Raw genomic sequence first — 10,405 nt, forward strand, 5'->3', positions numbered from 1 at the left:
AACAATAGATGTTTGAATGTAATGTTCTCTCATTCATAAGGTTTTATCGCTTTACAAAAGTGTAACACATGCAGTAATATATTCACAAGTCTTAACCTTGAATCTATAGCATGTGTCATCAGTAAAAGGTGGTGCTTGGTTACTGTACGGGAAAGAAATAAACCTTCTCGTATAATCCTGTTGATCAAGTCCGCGTTCCTCTAAACGTTATCGCTTGACTCCCTGAAAACACAAACGTGAGCTAACCTGCGGGTGTGTGCCGGAAACCCCTCCGATGCCTAAGTCAGCAAAATAGACGAGTAGACAAAAGCTCTGTGTATTCAGGAATCAAAGTTGTGTTACCTCTCCATAGGTGATGTTGTGAACTTTTATAGATTTCGTGTGGCACAATCCTAGTAGGACTCTTACTCTTTCCTGTAAAGTCCCCCTAGAAATCACATTCCTGAAAGATAATGTTTATCCTTCAACACCCCCCTCACTACTTAAACCAAGTGAGATGGTTTTACCATAATCGGGTCCCAATATAACCGAGATAACATGGCCATGCTAAAGCCGCAGAATAGACCGAGCTCCACCTAGCTCGGTTCTTCCTTTCACTGTGTGTACCTTGGTTTCTTCTGTACAAACCGTGGTAAGTCTAAATCGAACTAACTTTTAGCAAGGTTTAGACCGAGCTAACCGTACTGCGCCATAACCGGTATAAGTTTTAGTATGGTGACCGAGCTAACCTCCTCGGGACCGGAGTAACTTTACACCTCTCTTGGGCCGGAGTAACTTTACACCTCTCTTGGGCCGGAGTAACTTCATGGCCTTTTTACTCAGCCCTTCGCACTGTGGCCCATAACGGCCCATTATCCAGCTCGGCCCAATTTTCATATAAATTACCCCCTCAATTGCCCCTTAATACCATCTGCGTAGCATGATAGGGATTACCTGTCCCCAGCCGAGCTAAATAAGTTTCAGCCTTTTTAACCGAACTAATCCCCTTTAGTCTTTCCAGCCGAGCTAAAACTCTTAAGCTCTCCAGCCGAACTAAATTCCATACCGGGCTCAGCTTGTCCGGTCAAAACGTCCCTTCAATCACAGCAACTGAATCGATTCTCATTTCAATGGCACGTGGCACTCTCTGATTGGCTAAAGGCAGCTGTCACGCCGCCTTCGTACCTCGCATAATTTGAACAGTTCCCGCCTTTGTCCCTTTGTATCAAAATAAAAACTCTTCATTTGGATCAAGCACTGCACTACTCACTTCCTCTTCTCTCTCTCTCATTCCTGAGCTTCTGAGTTTGCTGAGTTTTTTTATCTGTATTTGAAGAAGCTTCGTGGTTTTGCTGCCGTTTCTCTCATCTTCTCTTGTCCTGGTAAGCTACTCAAACCTGCCATGCTTTCCTTGTTTTTTTGCATTTATTTAATCCACAGCTTTAGGTTTGTGTTTTTGCGAAACACTTTCTTTCTACTTGATTTATATATTTCTGGAAAAATTTAGCAATAGAACACTCGAATATATGTAATACCCTGTAGAACACTGGTTTTCGATCCAAAATCATAATGCAACCGGACTAGAAAGTTGTTTGTAGTTAATGCTGAATTAGGCAGACTATCCAACCGAACTAACACTTCATGCTACCCCATTAGTCTCAACAAACCAAAGTACAATACTCTCCTTAACCGAGCTAATGAACCAGACTTGGGTTGTACAATAGTGTATTGGGAAACCTTAATTCTGACCGAGCTATGTCTCGGGGCTAAACCAACATTCTTAATTTTTAGACCGAACTAAGAAAGCTACCCGTAGAAGCTCAACCGCGCTAACAAATCCTTGCGCAAACCGAGATAATAAATCCCCTCGAACATACCGAACTATTGAATACCTTGCCTAAACCGAGATAACAAAGCACTTCGCACAAACCGAGCTAAGACACGTAGCGTTTCACATAGCCGGGCTAGGACTTGATGTATCTTACCTTTATTTCTCTTTAGCACGGTCCAACGGTCTGTGCTTAACACCTTTGTTCTTTTTTTTTTTTTACTTTTGCAGACTTAGGTTGCCCAGGCACTCCTTTGAGCATTTAACCGAGCTACTCAGCACAAATCTTCGACCGATCTAACATTCGGCTTTAATTTATTTATAACTTAAGACATAAATGGGGAAGTATAGATTCTTAGTAGAGATACCTGGTGGTTTGGCCGAATTCCGAAGGGAGTACAATATCCCTGACGATGTTCACCTCACTTTAGCCAAGCAAGATATTGCTCCATGGGGGAACCAAGGTTTTGTACCTTTCACCCTTCTGTCTATAGAAGAAACCGGACTAAGATTTCCTGTTCAACCCTTGCTTTGTGAATTCCTTAGGCAAACCACAATTTGCCCAACCCAGCTTTCCACAAACTCATACCGTATAATAAATGGCATAGCTGAACTAAACCGCCGTGCTGGCATTAACCTCGGTCTAGCCGAGATCTTCCATCAGTACTCCATAGGCCCGAAAAAAGATGGCTGGGTTTATTATCTTAGAATACGTCGCCGTCGAGAGAAAATAATAAAGGACACACCGGATAAAGACTTGAACGATGATAACTTCTTCTGGGTATCTGGGAATTTTGAAGATCACCAAGCCCAGATCCCTGGCCATAGTATAAATTGGAAGAAAGGAACCCCCGGTATAATTACTTCGGTTTCTTTGACTGCTTCTCTTTTATTTCGGTTTTCTATTTCTGAACTGAGCTAACAGTTGTCTTCTTTATGCAGATTCAGCTCACCTCAAATCATTATACAGTTACCCCAACCTAGACACACTTCGCGCCGTACTACGATACCCTGAAAGAAGTTGGGCCAAGCTTCTGGATTTTGAGCCGACATACCGATATAGCAGCCGACGCAAAGCCAGAGTAATAAACTTTTTGCTAAAGGACGCCCCTAAACCGAACCCCACTTTGCCCCAGATCAATCTTGTCCGTTTGACTGCCGAACAAGAGATGGCCAAAAGGAACAAAGTAAGGGCCCTTCTTACCGAAACAAACAGAGCCGAGGTACCACTACTGAACCAAATTCAGGAAACCGTGGTGGCCCTTCCATCTCAACAACCCTCTTCATCACGCCCAAGCAAGCGCGCCCAGACTATCCAAACCGAGCAACGCCTTGCTTATGAAGATGAAACCATCCTTCCACCAAGCCCTCCACCAAGTCTGCAACCGGAGTGTGGCGACCGTGCTAGCTCCTCCAAATGGTCTCCAAGAATGACTTTCCAAAACCGTGCTATTTGTGATACTGATTCTGTGGTGGCTGACAAAGACCATATGCTGGCCTTCAACCTGGCTAAGAGCGTATGTCTGCCCCCTGACATGGAGCATCACAAGCCTTTGACCGAGCTCAAGGCCATCCGGTCGGCAACAAAATCAATGATCCTGGTCAGTAGCTCTTCTTGTCTCTCTAATTTTTCCAACTTCCTGTTCGGTTTTGTCATTAGTTTCTTTGTATTTTTTTTCAGGCCATGCAAAAGAGTCAAATTGTGCACAAACGTGTGTTGGAGCTTCGTAAAACAGCAAGGCAAGCCATGGCCGAAGTTGAAGCAAAAACCACCGAGCTAAAAGAATCCAAACAGAAGACAGCCGAGCTTGAGGCTGAGGTAACTCGTCTGACCGGACTAGTTACTTCGGCTAATGTTGACAAATAGAAGGCACTGATCGTAATGAAGGATAAGTACCTTCGCGAGCTAGTCAAGCTCGAAGGAAAGAAAAATGCAGAGATTGTCGATCTAACTAAGAAGGTGAATGATGCGAATGCTGAAGGTTTCAAGGAGGAGGAGGCCCTCTATATGCGACAATGTGAGGCCGCTAAAGATCTTTTCTTTAAATGCGATTGGAGGGCAGCCGTGGTGCAGATCGGTTGTGAACCTGAGACCGAGGTCTACAATCCTCCTCAGTACTTCATACTGAGCTCGCTGGCGGAGTACGCTGCATCCGTTCAACAACAGTTTCTTGAGGGTTCAGATGATGATGAAACCGAGCCTAACCACACCCCGGTCGTCAATGATCCTGCCGATCAGTTAGCTCGAGCGGAGCCCTCAGTGGAAGACCTGACTACTGAGCAACCAACTGATACCGTGCGTCCAACAGAGACCATTCTTCCGATCGAAGCCGAGCTTCCATCTGAAACCGGTCTTCGGGTTGATGTTGATGTTGATGCTGATCTTGATGATCTGTTCAAATGATTCTGTACTTTCTTTTTTTGTTGCTTGTTTTCAGTATTTTCTTCCCTTTTGGTCTTGTAACCTGGCTGAGGCCCCTCCTTTGTATTTTTCTTTGAATTTGATCAATGAAAATCATCTTTTGTATTTAACACTTATTCTGGTTTGATCTTTATGCTTGCACTTGTAATGAGTTTTTCAATGAATTCTTTTGCTACAACTGTTATCTCGGTTTACTTTCCTGTTTGTGCTTGCTTTCTAACTGCAACTTGAACGAAACACAATATTTTTCGGTCGAGATACTTTATTCCGGTCTTAGCAGAGCAATCTGACTGAGCTTACTAGCCAACCACTCTTTAGCCGATATAGTTACTTCGACTGAAGAGTACTAAGAGTGGTTTAATCCAGTCAACCACTCTTCAGCCTGTATCCTTACTTCGGCTGAAGAGCAATAAGAGATTAATCCAGCCAACCTCTAAGTTGGTTTTTTTTCTAGCCAACCACTCTTTGGCCGATGTCCTTACTTCGGCTAAAGAGTACTAGGAGTTAGTTTTTTTTCAAGCTAACCACTCTTTAGCCGATGTCCTTACTTCAGCTAAAGAGTACTAGGAGGTGGTTTTTTTCCAGCCAACCACTCTTTAGCCGATGTCCTTACTTCGGCTAAAGGGTACTAGGAGTTGGTTTAATCCAGCCAACCACTCTTTAGCCGATGTCCTCATTTCGGCAAAAGAGTACTAGGAGTTGGTTTAGTCTAGCCAGCCACTCTTTAGCTGATGTCCTTTCTTCGGCTAAAGAGTACTAGGAGTTGGTTTAGTCCAGCCAACCACTCTTTAGCCGATGTCCTTACTTCGGCTAAAGAGTACTAGGAGTTGGTTTAGTCCAGCCAACCACTCTTTAGCCGATGTCCTTACTTCGGCTAAAGGGTACTAAGAGTTTGTTTAATCTAGCCAACCACTCTTTAGCCGATGTCTTTTCTTTGGCTAAAGAGTACTAGGAGTTGGTTTAGTCCAGCCAACTACTCTTTAGCCGATGTCCTTACTTCGGCTAAAGGGTACTAGGAGTTAGTTTAATCCAGCCAACCACTCTTTAGCCAATGTCCTCATTTCGGTAAAAGAGTACTAGGAGTTGGTTTAGTCCAGCCAACCACTCATTAGCCGATGTCCTTACTTCGGCTAAAGGGTACTAGGAGTTGGTTTAATCCAGCCAACTACTCTTTAGCCGATGTCCTCATTTCGACAAAAGAGTACTAGGAGTTGGTTTAGTCCAGCCAACCACTCTTTAGCCGATGTCCTTTCTTCGGCTAAAGAATACTAGGAGTTGGTTTAATCCAGCCAACCACTCTTTTACCCGATGTCCTTTCTTCGGCTAAAGAGTACTAGGAGTTGGTTTAGTCTAACCAACCACTCTTTAGCCGATGTCCTTTCTTCGGCTAAAGAGTACTAGGAGTTGGTTTAGTCTAACCAACCACTCTTTAGCCAATGTCCTCATTTCGGCAAAAGAGTACTAGGAGTTGGTTTAGTCCAACCAACCTCTAAATTGGTTATTTCTACCAATTTAGAATAAAATATTTGGTTATTCCGACCAAACGTCCTGCAGCCTGGATCCTTATCCTGGGCTTAAGAGGGGTGTTGGTTTTTCTTCAGCCAACCTTTAGATTGGTTTTTCCGGTCAACCTAAAGTAAAGTATTTGGTTGTTCCGACCAAAACGTCCTGCAGCCTGGATCCTTATCCTAGGCTTAGGAAGAGTGTTGGTTTTTCCAGTCAACCTTTAGATTGGTTTTTCCAGCCAACCTAAAGTAAAGTGTTTGGTTATTCCGACCAAACGTCCTGCAGCCTGGATCCTTATCCTGGGTTTAGGAAGAGTGTTGGTTTTTCCAGCCAACCTTTAGATTGGTTTTTTTAGCCAACCTAAAGTAAAGTGTTTGGTTATTCTGACCAAACGTCCTGCAGCCTGGATTCTTATCCTGGGCTTAGGAGGGGTGTTGGTTTTTCTAGCCAACCTTTAGATTGGTTTTTCCGGCCAACCTAAAGTAAAGTGTTTGGTTATTCCGATCAAATGTCCTGCAGCCTGGATCCTTATCCTGGGCTTAGGAGGGGTACTGGTTTTCCTAGCCAACCATGTTTTTAATGCCCCTAGCTTACTAAAACAAGTTTTACAGAATAAAACTTTTATGTTGAAAAGAAAACTACTTGTTTTATTGAGGAAAAAAGAAAATTACAAGTATTTTGAAGAAAAGCTAAAAATAAAATAGTTTGAGATTGGCAGTGTTCCATGGCCTGGGAATTGCTTTGCCGTCCTCATCTTCCAGGTGGCATGCCCCTTTGCCAGCTAATCCGACCACTTTGTAAGGTCCTTTCCAATTAGGCCCTAACTTGCCATCTCCTGGTACTAAGGTGTTTCCCATCACTTTGTGCAGCACCTAATCTCCAATCTTGAATTGCCTTGGATGCACTGTTTTGTTGTATTTCTTGGATAACTTTTGTTGGTATGAGGCAATGTGAACCAGTGCTCTTTCTCTTCTTTCTTCGGCGAGGTCGAGCTCCAATGCTATGGCTTCTCCATTTAAATCTGGATCAAAATTTTCACTTCTAATTGTGGGGAGGCTAACTTCCAGTGGGATTACTGCTTCCATGCCGTAGGCTAAGGAGAATGGTGTTTCTCCTGTTGATCGTCGAGGTGTGGTGCGGTAAGCCCATAAAACATGAGGAAGTTCCTCCGCCCACTTGCCTTTTGCCCTCTTTAATCTTTTCTTTAGTCCATCCAAGACAACCTTGTTTGATGCTTCTACTTGGCCATTTGCTTGAGGATATGCCGGTGTAGAATTGTAGAACTCTATCTTGTATTCTTCACAAAAGCCTCTAAAGATTTTGCCATCAAACTGGGTGCCGTTGTCTGATATTAGGGCTTTAGGTATACCGAATCGAGTAATGATATTCTGCCAGACGAACTTCTTCACATCTTTTTCCTTGATTGATGCCAATGCTTCTGTTTCCACCCACTTTGTGAAGTAGTCTGTTGCTGTGAGAAAGAACTTCCTGTTTCCGGGCGCTATTGGAAGTGTTCCTACTATGTCCAAGCCCTACATTGCAAAGGGCCATGGGCTGGACAATGGTAGGAGTTCTCTCGCCGGCTGATGTATTTGGTGTGCGAACTTCTGACATTTCTCGCACTTCCTCACATACTTCTTTGAGTCTGCCTGCATGTATAGCCACCAGTATCCTTGTGAAATGGCTCTGTAAGCTAACGATCTTCCTCCTTGGTGGCTTCCGCACACCCCTTCGTGTATTTCGAATAAGAATGCTTCTACTTTGCTGGGGTGGACACACTTTAGATAAGGTCCTGAGAATGACTTTTTGTATAATGCCATAGATGGGGAGAGCCAAAATTGCTGTGACTTTGCTATAATTTTGTTGGCTTCTTTCTTGTCTTCTGGTAGGACGCCGTCTTTTAAGAACAGTATGATGGGATCTATCCATGAGGGACCTAATTCGGCACAACATACCTCTTCTACTTCAGGGTCCTCAATGCTTGGTCTTGGTAGGTAATCAATTAGTAGTGTGTGAGGGATGGATGTATCTGCCATTGATACAAGGCCTGCTAGTTCGTCTGCTCTGCTATTTTCCTCCCTGCCAATCTGTTCTATTCTTACTACTTCAAATTTCTTGATCTCTGTTTGGACCAATTCTTGGTATTTGGCCATCCTGTCATCCTTTGCTTCATAGTCGCCAGAAATTTGGTTTACCACCAGCTGTGAGTCGCTGTAGACCATTAGTTCGGTGGCATTCATGTAGAATGCTGATTTGAGTCCTGCAAGAAGTGCTTCATACTCCGCTTCGTTGTTTGAAGCTGGAAAGCCAAGGTTGATTGCTTGCTCCACAACCAAGCCGTCTGGTGAGATGAGGACTATGCCAAGTCCTGTACCATGTCGGTTGGATGCTCCGTCCACAAAGAGCTTCCACATCTCTCCAACGAACAACTTCCAGCAAGTAGAGGGATCAGATGATGTCGTGGGGTCAGGGATGTTGCTGGTGTTTTCTTCAAGGTCCATACTGGCTGTCTGCCCCTCGCTATCTGATTGAACCAAGTCTTTATTTGTTAATGAGGCTTGGCTTGGTGTAGCATGGTTCGCTTCTTCCTTGTTCTCATTATTCTGGTCTATATTGGGTTCCGACTGAGTATCCTGCACCAGGGGTTGCGCTATTCCGGCGTCAACTTCCACCCCTAGTACGGTTATGTCAGTCAGGTCAGCTGGGCAGATATGGTGATTTCCTGGGGTAAATTCTCTGACAAATTCTGCCAAAGCTTAGGCCTTTATCGCGGTTCTGGGTTGGAACTTGATGTCGAATTGTCCCAACTCTACTGCCCACTTCAAGATTCTCCCAGAAAAGTTCGCTCTTTCAAACAGAGCTATTAATGGGAAAACTGTGAGGACAACTACGGTGTGGGCGTGAAAGTAGTGCGACAACTTTCTTGTTGCCATAATTAAGGCTAAGGCCAGCTTTTCTAGTGGCAAATACCTTGTTTCGGCACCCAGCAATGTCTTGCTGACATAATAGATGGGCAGATGTTGGATTCCTTCCGCACGGACCAACACTACGCTAATTGCGTGCTAAGAGACCACCAGGTACAGGAAGAGTTCTTCTCCAGGTATTAGGGTGACCAGCAGTGGTGGAGAAGACATGTACTCTTTCAAGCTTTCCAGAGCGCGGTCGCATTCTTCGTCCCATTCAAACTTGGCTTTTAATGCTTGAAAAAATGGTCGTAGTCTGTCTGACGACCGGCTAATGAATCGGTTGAGTGCAGCTGCCATGCCGGCGAGATGCTATACTTCCTTTACTGAGTTAGGCCTCTCTAGATCCTGAATAGCTTTGATCTGGGAGGGGTCTGCCTCTATACCCCGGTTGGTCACCAGGAAGCCTAGGAATTTGCCAAATCCTACACCGAACGCGCACTTAGATGCATTAAGGCGTAACTTGTGCCTTTTAAGAATCTGGAACATCTCACCTAGGTCCTTTAGATGGTCGTTCTTATCCTTGCTCTTGACAACCATGTCGTCGATGTAAGCCTCCATTGTTCTACATAACAATGGTTCAAACATCTTAGTGACCATTCTCTAGAATGTTGCCCCCGCATTCTTTAGGCCAAAGGGCATGACCTTATAGCAATACAGTCCTCTTGGAGTGGTAAAGGACATGACCTCCTAGTCTGGTTCGTACATGGCAATCTGATGGTAGCCTCTGTATGCATCCAAAAAGCTAAGTCGGTTGTGCCCCGCCGTTACGTCTACCAATTGATCTATTCGTAGTAGGGGGAAGCTGTCCTTTGGGCATGCTTTGTTGACTGTTTTATAGTCGACGCAGACACGCCATTTGCCATTCTTTTTTGGTACCATGACTGTGTTGGAAATCCATCTGGGGTAGTGCACCTCTCTGATAGCTCCTGCCTCTAGCAGATTTCCCACTTCTTCTGCCACTATCTCGGCGTGGTAGAGTGCCGATCTGCGAGTGCGCTGAATAATTGGTCTGGCGGATGGGTGGACATTGAGTTGGTGACAGATGAAGTTTGGATCAATGCTTGGCATGTCGTAGGGTGTCCAGGCAAACACTTCGATATTAGAGGTCAAGAATTCCAAGACCTCTAATCTCTCGGTGCTGGACAACGATGATCCGAGCAAAAAGGACTTATCCGGGTTCTTTTCATCTATTCCTACCCTTACCAAGTCCTCCACCACTTTTTGGTCAGCTACTTTGCCGACATCTGCGAATAGCTCATTGCTCTCGGGTTCTTCCACCGAATGAACATATCCCTTGGCCGCGCGGCTGCCATTAATCGTGACAAAGCATTGCTTGGACATAATCTGGTCTCCAAAGACTTCTTCAATTACTCCGGCTCCATTGGGGAACCGCATTACTTGATGATAGGATGACGCTACTGATTTCATGGCATGAAGCCATGTTCTTCCCAAGATTATGTTGTAAGTGGAAGGGACCTTTAACACCCAAAATTCCACTTGTTTTGTCACGCTTCCTGCTCTGACTGGCAGGATAATTTTGCCGACTGGCCATTCTGGCATTGAGTTGAATCCGATCAGAGGGGATACAGTTGGTGCCAGGTCTTTGTCCTCCAATTTTAGTTGTTTGAAGGTGTTGTAGTACATTATCTCACACGAGCTACCTTGGTCTATCAAAATTCGCTTGACGTCGTAATCCTTGACGCG

The sequence above is a fragment of the Camellia sinensis genome, chromosome 4 (genome assembly GCF_055761805.1).
Source record: "Camellia sinensis isolate YWXY chromosome 4, ASM5576180v1, whole genome shotgun sequence".
In the NCBI taxonomy this organism is placed as follows: domain Eukaryota; kingdom Viridiplantae; phylum Streptophyta; class Magnoliopsida; order Ericales; family Theaceae; genus Camellia; species Camellia sinensis.